Here is a 14,548-nt window from a genome sequence, read left to right as displayed (position 1 = left end):
GGCCCAATTCCTGACTTTACAAAGTCAAACAATTAACCTCCAGGGATAAGACTCAAGATCTTATCCATATCTTAAGCCCCACCTACCCGACCTACTATGCTGATAATGCATGGAGCCAAACATTTTAGAATGTGTTTTTAACCACTGTATATCTTTTTGTAATATATATCTTATTATATTACATTCATTTTCCTGTGTATAAAAAAACACCCTTTGGCATCTGGGGCATTTTGACACTCCTTACTTATATAAAGAATCACACATCACTAGGTCAACTCCTTGTCTTAGTTATCCTGAACAACCACCCATCTCTCCATCATTATGGGTAACACAGTGTTCCCCCTCTAATTTGAAAGATGTTTAAACTGATTTCACTTAAGTCCTCGTGAAATTACTCAGAATGCCTTAGAATTTAACCAAAACTTGACTGGGAAATACTGATTCACAATCAAAGAAGCCATACTTAGAATCAGCCCTATGTAGTCCTACAACATAGACCATCTTGGAAACCTGGCTCTCCCAGGAGTGCATTTTGCTGGAATGCTATCCCTTTCCTTAAAGGAGGTGGGGCAAAGAGTGTATTGTGCTCTCTCTACACAGAGTCATAAATACCTTTTTACCATACAGTTTCCTGACAATGTAATGTTTAATGTACAGCCAGACCAGCATCTGACTATTGAGCTCTTTCATCTGGAGTTCAAACAAACTCCTGCCATTGTCACACCCCACTCCATGAGTGAAATAATAACTGATTATGGAGAGTCCCAAACCTCTGCCAAGAAGTTCAAACATTTCCTCCTCCCAACTATTGGGAGGACTACCCACATATCTCCGATTAGAGAACACTTCCACCCTAAAAAGAGGACAGGTGAAAGGGAAGTCAAGGGAAAGTGGTTTTTTTGGGTTATTTTTTTATTCCCTTGAAAGTCACCTGCTTGCCCAGAAATTCATGCTGCAGAAAAGTTCTGCAGGATCATAAACCAGCCTTGTGCTTGCCTCAGAGCTCACTCTGCAACTTGCAGTGATCATTTACTTGATTCAGCTCAACTTAGGAAGATAGATAGGATTTTCCTACAAATCGCTTGATTAGTATGAGAAATCTATGTTCCTGCTGTTTGACGCACTGCAAGGATTTTTTGGTTCCCTTTAAATCTATCTCAATATTATGATTCTTGCAGATTTCACAGTCAGCTCCCTAGAATTTATTTTTTGAAGGCATTGGACTCTAAGGTAAGACTAACATGCTCTTTTCTGATATTTGGGCTGAAGCATTCGAGCTCTGAAGCCCAGCAATAGGTATTCTGATCTTTGAGTTGGCAGTTTGCAGAATCACAATAATCCAAGCCCTGGCTGCTCGTCACCAGCCCACCACTCAGGTCCAACCTGGCCCATCTTTAGAGCGTGACCGTTTGACCCCAATACCTTCCTGTCTGCCCCCTCCCTCCACGTGCCACTTACCACAGATGCCTGAGCACTTGTTATAGGCATTGTGCTAGATACTTTAGCTGACACTCCACTTAATCCTTATAATACCCTATAAAAGATGGGTATCATCAGATCTCTTAAAGCAGGAAGAAAGGCTTGGAATAACCAAATAAACTATGTGAGCTAAGTCTGTGGAGAAGTTTGGGTTTGGGTAAGCTCTTGGTCCCTACACCTCTGTACTGTCACAATTTCTATAATATATCACCAAAATGTAACAGGAATAAGATTTGGTGGAAAGATAATCCGAGCGTTATAAACTGCATATTGCCTTTATAAAGCTTAATATAATTTTTTCCCATCTGAAAGCTTTTTTTTGGACCACATCATTGATAAAGTGAGCCCCAGTATTTTGTACCCTCTGTCCTCTGTCATCTAATAGGAGAATCCCTCTCAGAGGAAAAAAAAATGGTTGGGTCCATGGCCAATCACAAGCCCTAGACAGGTCCATTCAGTGCGAGAACATTAACATTCTGGCTCTGGGATCAATTTCTGAAGCTCCCAGAGCAATCCATCCACTTTGCTGCAGCCTCAGTGACCATCCTCACACCTCAAATCACAGTTTCTTTGTGAAATGTCTGGCCTGCTTTTCTTCCTGGTTTGAAATCTGATATTGTCCATTTTCAAAGCGCAGTATCATTTTCCTTCCATTGAATCCCACTTAACCCTAGCCTGTTTTCATTTTTCTTTCCCTACCGACATCTAAACAGAACTAAGAAGGCATTCTGTATCCTCATAGTTCATTTGCACATTCCCTTTCTCCCAAACCGTAGGGAAGGGAGGGTTGTCACAGGAAATCTCTTCTCTGCTTAGCCTTTCCTCCTAGGGTGTTCGAAAGTGAAACCTCAATGGGTTTAAGTCTACATTGTGACTAAGTTCTACCCTTCCCCCTTCTAGATCATGTGGTTTTAGGTAAGATCCCTCTCAGAACAATGCCTTCAGATAAAAATTAGAATCTCCCTGATGTTCCCTTCCTTCCTATCTCATAGAAAGTTGCAAAAGTGAAAAAGGGGAAAAAGGAAAAAAGAAAGGAGAAAGATGGGCCAAAGCAATAGTACTGAGAGTAGAGTATTTTAGCTTGCACATGGCTCACCCAGGTTCAATTCCCAACAGCCCATATGCCACCCCTACCCCCAGGGCTACCCAGGAGTAATTCCTGTGTGCAGAAGCAAAAGTAACCCCTGAGCATGGCAAGGTATGATATAAAAAGACAACAGCAAAAAAGAAAAAAGAAAGAAAAGAGAAAAAAGACAGTAAAGAAAAATAAACAAGTCCTGTTTTAGGAGAAGGGAAGAAAATGCAGCGAATGTACAGCAAATGCTTAGCCCCTGGGGAATGCACTCAGCTTCTCCCCATGGAAGCAGTTTCATCTTGGGGGGAATTTTTCGGGGACATATAACACCAATGATTCAACTCTACCTTTTCTTTAATTATTTCCCTGCCCACAAAAAGCAATTTAATTTCTTCAAAACATAACCATGCGGGGCGAGAGAGAGTGCTGTGGCTCTGGCGCTTGCCTTACATACAACCAACTCGAGTTCAATACTCAGCACTGCATCTGGTCCCCTAGGCTCTCCACATTAGCATCACAAGTTGTCAGGTGTGATACAAAATCAAACAAACAAATAACCATACACACAAAAATTATAATTGTATGGTGATGGATGTTCAGTAAACATACTTCATAATATATACAACTGTCAAATCATTGTTTCGTGGACTTGAAACCAATATAAGGTTAAATCTTACTTAGAAGAAGGAAGACTCAGGGCCCAAGCAATGGTACAGCAGTGAGGCTCTTATCCTGCACAGGGCCAGTGGGTTTCAGTCTCTGGCACCCCATATGGTGCCCTGAGCCCTCCAGGAGTGATCCTTAAGTGCAGAACCAGAAGCAAGTCTTGAGTACTGAAGGCCCAAAAACAAAGATAGGAAGGAAGGAAGGAAGGAAGGAAGGAAGGAAGGAAGGAAGGAAGGAAGGAAGGAAGGAAGGAAGGAAGGAAGGAAGGAAGGAAGGAAGGAAGGAAGGAAGGAAGGAAGGAAGGAAGGAAGGAAGGAAGGAAGGAAGGAAGGAAGGAAGGAAGGAAGGAAGGAAGGAAGGAAGGAAGGAAGGAAGGAAGGCTCTTCGATCCGAATCATTTCCACCAGCATCATTCTCATTCTCTCTCTCTCCCTGTTCCCCCCTCTCTCTCCCCCTCTCCCTCTATCCCTCTTTCTCTCCCTCTCCCTTTCCCTCTCTTTACTGTTTTGATTTTGTTTGGGGGCCAAAATCAGAGGTGCTAGGGACTTAGTCCTGAATCTGTTGTGCTCAGGCATGACTTCTGGCAGGTTTCAAGGGGTCATATGTGACCCCAGGGATGGAAGCTGGGTCAGCCAGGCACCCTACCTGTGGACTATCTCTCCGGCGCCAATTATTCTCATTGTAAGGGAGAAACATATCCTTGAACTCCCATATACACCCAAGTTAACCCTAGATTACTTTTACCCCTTTATATCCACACTCTTTCCTCCAGGTGTTCCCATGAGCTGGCGTCTGCCTCTCCTCCAACCTAACCCTAGTTTTTGCCTCCCACTCTACAAATGCTCCTGCCAACTCACCAATGTTGCAACACTGACTCCTCAGCCTCGTTGGACAGCAAGCCTGGGCATCTCTCTGGACCCAGCTCATTTCTCTCCTCTCTGAAAAACACACTTAAGTTCTAATCACTAGACTATTAGTTTGTGCTTAATTCCAGGGGCTGTTCCTTCACAGTCCCCTTGCTCATCTTTCTGCATGTCCTAGTATTGGGTCAAACACTTGGCCAGCAAGACAGCTAGCTCCTGCTTTTATAAATGAAGTTTTATTAGAACATAGTCATAGCCATTCATTTATATGTTGTCTGAGGCTGCTTTTGTATTGCAACAGCAACACTAAAGAGTCTCAACAAAGACCATATGGTCCACAAAGTCTGAAGTGTTTATTGTCTGGTTTTCTCAAAAATTTTGCCAATCCTAGATCTACACATTTTGGAATTCCTAGGACCAGTCTGTATCCCTCATCTTTATTTACTCTTCTGAGGTGATCCATCTGGTTCCAAATATTTAAAAGATTATCAATAAATTGACAACTGCCTTTTTTTTCTGGACTGGACCTCTCCTCTGAACTCTAGACATATCACTCAATTGACTAGCAAGCATTTTATTTAGATGTCAAAGCAAAAAGAACTTTTCATCTTCCCCAAGTTGCTCTTTTCATATTTTTCTCTCCCCAATTTGCTTCTTACAGCTTTTTTCTCTCTCTCACGACAAAGGTCTTAGGACTTATCCTTGAATTCTCACTTTTTGGAAAATTCCAATTTGATCTAATTACAACAGATTCTGATAGCATCCCCTTTAAAATATGTCAAGAATCTGTTCACTCTATATCCCAGTCTACTGCGATGCCCTAATCCCAGTCAACAATCTCTAACCTTCTACCTGCACTGATTTCTCACAAGGTACTTTCCTCATGCACATCTGCCAGAGTAATCTATTTTAGGCCAATGGAATTCATTTGCTCAAAGCTTTCTTGTGTTTGAAGCAATGAATCTGGCCTCATGGTACCTAACACATCAGCTACCTCTCCTCAGGGCTTCTCCTGGGACTGCTCTTCCCCACAGCACCTGTTACCCAGTCGGAGGCTTCTCCACACTTACTTTCTCTCAGAGGTCCTCCAGGTCACAAGCCAGCTAGCCCTCCCTCTCCCTTGCTCTGATCACCTCCATCCCCATCTTCCTTACTCTTCCTCTTACTTAATTAGTTACTTGATGTTTCCCCACTAGAATATAAGCTCTGAGAAGTGGGGCCTAGGTCAGTTTGAGTAAATCCTTCATTCCTATGTTCACAGCCACACTGGTTGATTCTCAGCATTTGAGCATGAATCAGTGAGTACCCAGCAGCTCTGAAGTTCGTGAAGGAAGGAAGAGAGGCATCTGGCTCTAGTCAAGCAGCCCCAAAAAAGGCCCTTACTCAGAGATCTCCTGGCTTAGGACCTCCTGTGCTTCTCACAGTCCTCCTCAGGAAGCACCAAGTGACTCAGTACCCATGATCAGGGAATGGCCCCTCTCTGCCCTGCACACACCTCTGCAGACTCTCCCAAAAATCAAGTGGGACAAAATAAAGAAAAGGAGATGGAACTGTGCTAGAGGTACATAGGTGTCACTTCTTTGGCCTGGCCAGCTACCAGTCCCCAAGTTTGGACAGATGAGTGATGAGTTGTTGTGGTAATGGCAGTGGCTTCACATTTAAAAAATTGCATGTTGATAAGAGAGACCACTGAATCATGAAGCAGCTAAGACTCGCTGAAGGAGGTTGACACTGTGAAGCCACTGCCACTATCCCAACTAGTGTTCATGGCAAAGCCTGGCAAGCTACCCGTGGTGTATTCGATATGCCCAAAACAGTAATAACAAGTCTCACAATGGAGACGTTACTGGTGCCCGCTCGAGCAAATCGATGAACAATGGGATGACAGTGATACAGTGATAACTAGTGTTATCATAGATGGTTCGAAAGTTTCCTAAGCTGCCCTGTTCACTCTCAAATGGTTCTCTTAAGCTCCCAACCTGCTCTTGATTCTGCTCCCACTTTTCTCACTTTTTTCTTTTTGTCTGATAATCTTTCCTCTTTGGGAAACCCTAAATTCCAGGCCATCCGGAAAGGCAAAGCAGAACAGGAGCTATCTCAATTCTTTCTTTCTTTCTCTTTCTTTCTTTCTTTCTTTCTTTCTTTCTTTCTTTCTTTCTTTCTTTCTTTCTTTCTTTCTTTCTTTCTTTCTTTCTTTCTTTCTTTCTTTCTTTCTTTTCCTTCCTTCCTTCCTTCCCTCCCTCTCTCTCTCTCTCTCTCTCTCTCTCTCTCTCTCTTTCTTTCTTTCTAGATAAATTTCATTTCCCACAGAAAGAGAATTTGAGGTGGCAGCAGGAGAGACAAAATCCAGGTAAGACTTTCCTTCCACATTCCCCCTTGCTGGGGCCTCCCCCTAATCCCAATACTCAGCTCGTAGACACATTGACTCCTGTTTATTAAGCAGAAGGTCTATCTCAATGAGAAAACCCTGAAGTGACAAGACAGCTGAGAAGATCTCCTGATGTCACACCAACTATGAGTCCCCTGACATAGTCAAATGATCCCCACGCTGCCTCTGGACTCCAGACCCCTACTAACACCAGAAATGACGCAATCTATTTTGTCCAAGTCATGCTTCTCCTCTGCTGCTCAAGACCCCAAATCTTCTACTCCACATGCTCCTTGTGTAACCTCCTGAGTCTATACCACCTCCCTGGGACCCACTTGTCAGCACAAACCTCCAGAATTACGTTAGGACTCAGATGAAGGCACTCTTTTACAAGAGTCACCCCATGTAGTTTTACTCTATTTCCCCCAAGTATCTGCCAGAACTTCAGGGTGCCAGTCCCCACCCCAACCCCCAAGGAGGTACATAAGGCCTCCCTGGTGCAAAAGTAGGGAGACATACTCTGGCAGTTTCTCTTCCATACTGGCTCATCTGCCTGCTGCCCCTACAAACTGAGCATAGGGGGTTCACCCTAGCACCTCAAAGCCTTGGAAATACAAAGCATCATATAAATGTTTTGTTATCTTTAAGATAAAAGAAATACAGAGACAAGCCAGCAATGTGGCCCACCTTATCCTGCTGTGCCTCCCAATTATTCACTTTTCCCAATTTGGTCTTCAAAAGCCCCAGGGATGTGCCCGTCAGGGCTGCCACCTGCCCTGCTGTGACAAGGATCACCAGAGCCCCTCCACGGCCCAGCAAACATCATGGAGTCAGCCAGCTGTGACTTCCAGGGAGAGCAGGATTCTCCGGCTGCTGAAGTTTATGCAACAAAGGAAGCAGAGCTGAAAGCAAATGTATCGGAGAAAAGCAGCAACAAATTCGACTCTCAGTTAGGAACCCCAACCAGGAGGTCACTGCAACCAGGAGGCAGCACCTTCCACACTCAAGCACCTTTCCTAAATGCAGTACGTTCTCAGTATGTTCATTTGGTCTTGGTTAATAGGTGGATAAAGCAGGAGGCATGACTTCTGGGAAAGACAATATTTCCTTAGCAGCAATCTGCCAATTGTCCTCAATAGCACAAAGCAGCCAGCACTGGAAAGGTATAGGTTCAATCAGCAGAGTCCTTTGCTGCCACTCACTAGCTTTGTGAGCATGGCCAAGTCACAGTGACTGGAGCCTCCATTGATCTGCCTGGGAAATAAGCAGATATTTGTGAGCACTATAAACACAGCCTTAGAAATAGGAAGTCTGACCACTGGAAGGCACTGGAACCAGAGGAGGAGAGGGAGAATGGAGTTGCTACAGCTATGGTGACAATTTCCTGCACACTGATCCTAAAGCCCAACACTTAAATCAAACTCTCTGCTTTGACTAGTGCAGTGAAACACCTACTGCTTACTCCGTGCACACGTATCTGCTGGCAACAAATGGGTAGGGACAGGGACTGTCCTTAGTTGCGCTCCTTAGTGGGCAACAGCCTGTCTGGCACCGTGCTACATATCTAGTCACAGTTTGAATCCTTGGGGTTTGAGTGACTGATTGAAGAACATGTCTTTCTGACTTGTAAAATACCATGTTTGCTGGTGGTCAATTAGGAAATATAGAAAAGTTTAATAAAGTACAACAAAAAACGTTTCCTAAAACTCAGTGAACAAGTATTATCACACTGAAGTATTATATTTTCCAAGACTGTACGGTACTTTTATATATAGCATTCATACTGCATTTCCTTTTAAATATTTATTTACTAAATATATATTATTAGTATTTCCCCAATTTTTATCATCAATGTGATTTAATAGCTTCCTTGATTTCCATTTCATAGACGAGCCATATTAAGTTTAATTAATCCCACCATACAATGTTTTGTCATAATGAATAATGCTAAGTGGAATATACTTGATTAGAAGCATTTTGCACAACTTTAATTATTTCCTTAGGATAAATTTCTAGAAGAGGGATTGCTTATTGGTTGAAAGAGTATGTTTTTGAGATATGTCTCACATGTTTACAAATTCTCTTCCCACTGATTAAGGCCAAAAGAATCTTCATTTCCTAGCACTCTTAACTACACTATATATTAGCATTTTCATCTCCACCAGGTGGAATTCTACTTGCTCAAGGCCATCGCAGTTGTTTCTCTATTCATCTGACCATCCCAAGTGCTGGTACCCGGGTGAGCCTGGCTTCCTAGACCCATTCATATTGTACTTACTCTACCCCCTTGCATTATAGAGCAGTCAGGAGCACCAAAACTGAGAGTAGAAATGTGAAGTGAATTTAAAAACACTCTGCACCAAAGGATGTATAGAAGAGGGTTCAGTCTGGTCTAACCCTGAATTCATCTGCCCAGCTGATTCCTTTCTCCAGATTTCCTCCATGAGTTGCTTCTGCAGGCAGATGTGGCTTTCCGACTTGTTTGGGCTATACCACCCCTCATCTCTCCTTCCTGTTTTCCCACTCTCTCTCCCTTCCACAAGGCTGTATCACACCCTGGTCATCCTAGCTTTCTCCCCTTCAGCTTCTTGACTCCAAACTGCCTGTTCCCCAGACAGACACCACCCCCCCACCCCACCCCCCCCCCACACACACACACACGGCTGCTTAGAGAGCTGAGAGCTTTCTTTCAAGCTCCTGCAGGAAGACTGCCCTCTCTTATTCCTGGTCGAAACCCTGTGCTTGATAGACCCATACAAAGATAAGAACACCTTTGATTTTGACTTCTAGCTAGCCCAGAACAAACCTTCCTGTTCTTTTCTTTCTCAGTGGCCCCCATGCATGTGCTCGCTAATTATTTATTGATTTTTTTTTGGTTCACATTTCACTAATTCATGCGGTTTCACACATAGAGCCCTTCAAGGAAAGAGGAGATTTGCCAGCAAAGCTACACCCAGGAAGTAGTATAGGCCAGCCTCGTTCCTACCATCCAGGCATTCTGATTCCCAGTGCCTTTGCTCAGCCTCTGAGCAAAGGTGAAGTTTGGAAGCAACTCAAAGGGCCCTTCGTGACAGAGCAGTTAGACTACAGTCTTCAGCCTCCCAGAGTCCCCTGCTTTCTCTCCCGATGAATCTTGTCCCTATCTATCCTCTGAAGATCATCACAAAGGCATCCCAACCTTCCCGTTTTAACAACTTGCGGATGGAAAATTCTTCATACCTAATCTAAGTCCATCTGCTGCAATTTCTGTCTATTTTCTTTCGTTCAATCCTTTCTGGAGATGGAGAACAGCTGGTCGCCATCCTCCATCTAACATCCCCTCCTAAACCCAAATGAGTTATTACATCACCCCTCAGCCTGTTTTTCTTCTGGCATAACTTCCACCATTCCTCCCAAACCGCCTTGAAGATTCTTGTTCTGTAAGCCTCACTCCCACTGCCCTGTGCCTTCTGGAGCTCTGACATCCACGGCTGGAGCTCAGACCCAGGTGAAAAATCCAGAGAGAAAGTTAGATTGAAAATAATCTAAGAGAACTTAGTCCACGCCCTGGGCTTTACAGTAATGAAATGGAGAGGCAGAAAGAGCAGGTGCTGTGCCCAAGGTGCTATCCCCCAAATATTGCCATGACAAGAAAAAGGGTGTCCAAAATTTCTTCTAGTTAGGGACAAGAGCAGGACTAGCCATAACTGAAAAGCAATGGGTTGTAACTGCCCAGACACTCTCTGTAGGGAAAACAAACTGTCTTTCCAATCCCACTACTGCAAGAAAATCTACCATGAACATTTTATTTTCCACTAAGAACTCAAATATTATATGGAGCTACAATGTAGGCTGTTTACACCTTGGTACAGTTAAGTAGATTTGATCTTTTCTAATTCTTGAGAGATAAATGTAAAGGTAAGAAGAGAACAAAAACAACAACAACAAAAGATATTGACAAATAAAAGTCATAGCTGCCAGCATTTCCAAGAGAGTACTGTGGATGGGGTTGAGGGAGAGTGGGGTGATGTCAGGACAATGGATGATGAGGGCAGGATCTGAAAGAAATCCCAGAGCTTCTAACAATTCTATGTCAGAAACATCTGCCTGCAGGGCTCTTTCCGGGCAACTACACCACTCAGGGACTCTGGTGAGGTCTGCAGAGACTGAACACGGAATGGTGACCTCACTGCTCCTCCAAGACCCTCTCCACCTAATTCTCAACCCCTAAAGTCCCCTAATTAACTGTTTCACATGGAAAGTGAGCAGGTGACCAAGATTGCATCTCAACCTCTAAGATGGTCTTAATTGAAAAGAAGGAAGAAAACAGAAAAAGAGGAAGAAAGGGAGACAGCAATTTAAGTAAAATTATTCCGGTATTTGCATATTTACTCCCAAGTAGAACATGAGTAAGGAAAAGTGAGCAATTGCTCACAATTTCTACTATGATTTTGTCTAAATGAAGAATGAAAAGGAAAAATTAAGTGATGAATCTATTTCAGAGCTGACATTTTGAAACCACCTTCACCTGATCTTGAATAGGCAGAAGCATGATGTTCTGACCGCTTCAACTTTCAGGATCGAGACAATTTCCATCCTCCAGACATAAACTCCCTTCCCAGGATAAAAGGAGAGATCATAAGCCACAGAAGACAAGGGGGGCACTTCTCAGAATTTACAAAAACACCTGAAACAATAAAGGTACTCCTCTGCTCTCCCCAGGTTTAACCTTAAAATAGGAAACTAAATGACTCATCTGATAAAAATTTGAATATATTTTCAATTATGTTCCAAGGGACAATTTTCTTTTACAGTAAAGTTGGGACAAAATTACAAGATCAGAGCAGGCTGGAAAATGAATATTTACTGGTGTGTTTATGATGCTAAGGAATAAGAAAATAAAAGAGGTTGGGGGTGAATGAGCAATGAAGTAAGGAAAGGACTTTCACTTGGTGGGAAAATTACCCAAGACTAGGAAGCAAGAAGTGACTCCTTCACAGTGCGGTGGTTAAATGAAAGAAATCCTCGTCGGTCAATTGAGAGGTGACATGCTAGATCTGTGAAAGGTGCTTATTTGGGGTCCCAGATAAAATGACCATGTTTGATGAGGTGACAAATTTAATTTCCTGAACACTAATCAATCCCTTCATAAACACACAGGCTCTGACTTCACAAGGAACTAATCAACAACACCAGAGATTAAATCTTCCAAGTAGATCACAATGAGCCAGAGCCGGGCTTTCATGCCCCATGAAGGTGAAGTTGCAGTGATCATATTTTGCGTTTTGTCGATTTTTCTTCAGCTCCTATTATCCTTTTTTTAGTCTAAAGTGTTATTTTAGTGATCCTTGTTCCAACTAAGGAAATCCAAGGAAGAGGAAGGAGGAGGAGGGAGAGGGAGAGGTGCTCCTGTATGTCCCACTTGTACTTTCTACAGCTTCCTCTGCACCCCCTGCCCCCCACCTGCCTGCCTTTTCCCTCTCTGCATGAGTCACCATTCAGGAGTTGGTTTAAAAGCCTTACTTTTAATGCCCTTTATAGTGATAGAACTCTATAAGATCAGTATCAATAAAGGGAACTCCCAATATTCCTCTCTGTCCCTGATTCTAGACACCCTTCAAACTCAAAAGCATTTCCTAACTCTTTCACTGCCTACATTAACACAAAGAAGCTCCCTACTCCACACACACACACAATACACACAAGCACATGTGACCTGCCTTGGCTCATTTGGGGGGTCACATATATAACAGACAGAAGAGAGTTTGGAACAAATATGCCCAGTAGTCCCAGCAGCTGATAAACATTCTAGCACCACCTCAGGCAAACAAACACAAAGGCTTTATAATATGTGGGCTGCAAGTTTGTTTGTTGTCAGATGACATGTGCAGAAGGGAAAGCTGACTGGAACATGAGAAAGGAAGAGTCTGGAGATATTTGTGTTTTTTCCACTAATGTGAGTAGAGCTTCCACAGTATCAGCTCCCAACTGAAAGCTGCCTGATGGAGTTAAGGAGAATCTGCTGGGGTTAAAGAAAATAAGAATTAAAAAATAAAAGTGCTTTGCTGTCACCTGCACCTCATCAGGAAGGGGTCACAGGGCAGAGATGTTGCTGGGAGATATCCCCCAAAACAGAACTTTTCTCCCTGGACTGGAAATCAAACTCCCCAATCCTGGGTCTAGGACAGAAATCAGCATAAGAAATCGTGGATGCCCCCAAAGCCTCATCAAGCACTTCAGAGTGTCCAGCCAAGCCTGGGAGATAGCCCTGAGCAGCCAGCACAGGCGCACAAGCAAGAAGTCCAAGACAACAGGAGCACGTTTCCCCACGGTCACCCTGCGCCCCAGAACATTCACCTCCCAGTCACCTCCCAGGGGCAGAAAAGAGGCTTCTGTGAGAATCAACAGTGAGTCGCAGAGACACTGAGGCCCTAGATGGCCCCACGATTGGGAACACCTAGGGGTGCTGTGGGCTGCACAGGCTGTTGCTTCTAGGTCTGTTCTTTTCATGTGGAGGACCATCTGCCACAGCAGCAGCAGTGGAGAGTGGCCCAGCACCCGTCCTTTGAGATGTGCCTGCTCACCTAGACACAGCACCCTTGGTGCAGGCTCCACAGGACACTCCCCTCTGAGCAAAGCACTCTACTGGGGCCGAGGCATCAGGGCCGGGGCATCAAGTTTGCCTTGCACGCCTCCGACCTGGGTTCTATCCTGGACATCCCATTTGGTCCCCTGAACCAGCCAAGAGTGATGCCTGAGCACAGAGCCAGGAGTAAGCCCAGAGCATCGTTGGGTATGGCACAAACTCACAGATCCCAGCACCATAAAAAAAAAAATCACAATATTTACAAGGAGAAAAGAACGTAGTACCGTTCCCAATATTTACACACCAAATCTGAAAAGTCTTCGGGAGTTTGTGGGGAGCTAATCAATTAATTAAGTGGTCTCTTTTTCTCAGAGAACTGTTCAGACGGTTCTTCACCAAGTTGTGCGGGCCCATGGAGGCCCTTGAGTTCAAACAGGATAGATGTCCACGCCGCAGGAAACGTCCCTTCTGCCCTACCCGGGGAGGAATAGGAGTGGGTCAGGGTGCAGAGGAGAGAGAAGTTGGAGGAACAACTCCAGGAGAAGGCCACAACAGTTGAAGAAAAGCAGGTCAGGGAGCAATCAAAGGCGCAGCTCCTGCGCCCGAGACCAGACAAGGAACCTGGTGCCCAGCCCCCGAGAAGGGGGACCCCAGGACGCAGCGGCGGGGCGTGCCGGCGCCCTCACCCCACAGACCTGCCGCTCTACTCCCCGCACCTCCTCCCGGATCCCGCGCAGTAAACAAGCCCAGTCTGGGCAGCTCCGAAGTTTTCCGAATAAGCAGCTTGTTTTCCCGTCGGTCAAAGACGGTCTTCCCCCTCCTGGGCCACGTTTGCTCCTTTAAACTTTTCTCCTCTCCCCGCACCCCCTCTGCCCCCCGCGGCGAAGGTGCGCGGGAGCAGCCCGCCCCCTCCCCGGGCGCCGGGTACCTTCTCCGCCGAGCCCGGAGGATGCGGTGCGGAGGGATGCAGGCGCGGGATGGATGCGGGCGCGGGGGGCTCCGGGCGCCCAGACCTCTCCGCGGCTCCGAGCGACTGTGCTCGCCCAGCACTGGGCGATTAGCTGCGGCCGCCGCGCCCCGCCCCTGCTCCTGCCATTGGCTCCGCAGCCGCGGGCAGGGCTGCAGCGCCTCCAGCCACCCCGCGCAGGGTCCCTACTATTATCTAAGCCAGCCGGGGAATAACGCCCGTTTCACTGACAACCTGTAAGGCTCTGCGCCCGGCCTGCCTGGGGACGAAACTGTGGGGTCATGAGGGGGAGCGGGGCGGGGGGCGGAGGAGGGGGACTACAATAAGTGGGGAGTGGGGGAGAGGGAAGACAGAAAAAAGGGAGGGGGCGGAGGGAAGGGGGGGGGAGACAGAAAGAGAGAGAGAGAGAGAGGAGAGAGAGAGCGCGCGAGAGAGCATTACAGCTATCAAGCAATAAGATTTTGGCTCCAGCATTTTAACTTCCACAAAACAGAACCCATAGCAACAATTTTCTGGCCGTATTTTTTCCCAACTGGTGAATGTTCCTAAGGGCAGAGAGAAACAA

At 45.4% G+C, this 14,548-nt stretch overlaps 1 protein-coding gene across 2 annotated transcripts in view; it reads right to left on the bottom strand.

The window, feature by feature from the left end:
* ZMAT4 (zinc finger matrin-type 4) overlaps positions 1-14,208 on the bottom strand; it is a 529,730-nt gene extending 515,522 nt beyond the window's left edge. Inside the window, exon 1 of one of the 2 annotated variants that reach the window (XM_055141948.1) lies at positions 13,945-14,208. The gene's annotated coding sequence lies outside the window, so the exon portion shown is untranslated. The remainder of the gene's footprint in view (positions 1-13,944) is intronic. The other variant, XM_055141954.1, reaches the window with a different exon arrangement.
* Between the last annotated feature and the right edge of the window lie 340 nt (positions 14,209-14,548).

The sequence above is a fragment of the Sorex araneus genome, chromosome 1, assembly GCF_027595985.1.
Source record: "Sorex araneus isolate mSorAra2 chromosome 1, mSorAra2.pri, whole genome shotgun sequence".
NCBI classification, from domain to species: Eukaryota; Metazoa; Chordata; class Mammalia; order Eulipotyphla; family Soricidae; genus Sorex; species Sorex araneus.
Note: the sequence above shows the minus strand (reverse complement) of the source record. Positions and strands in the feature narration are given on the sequence as shown.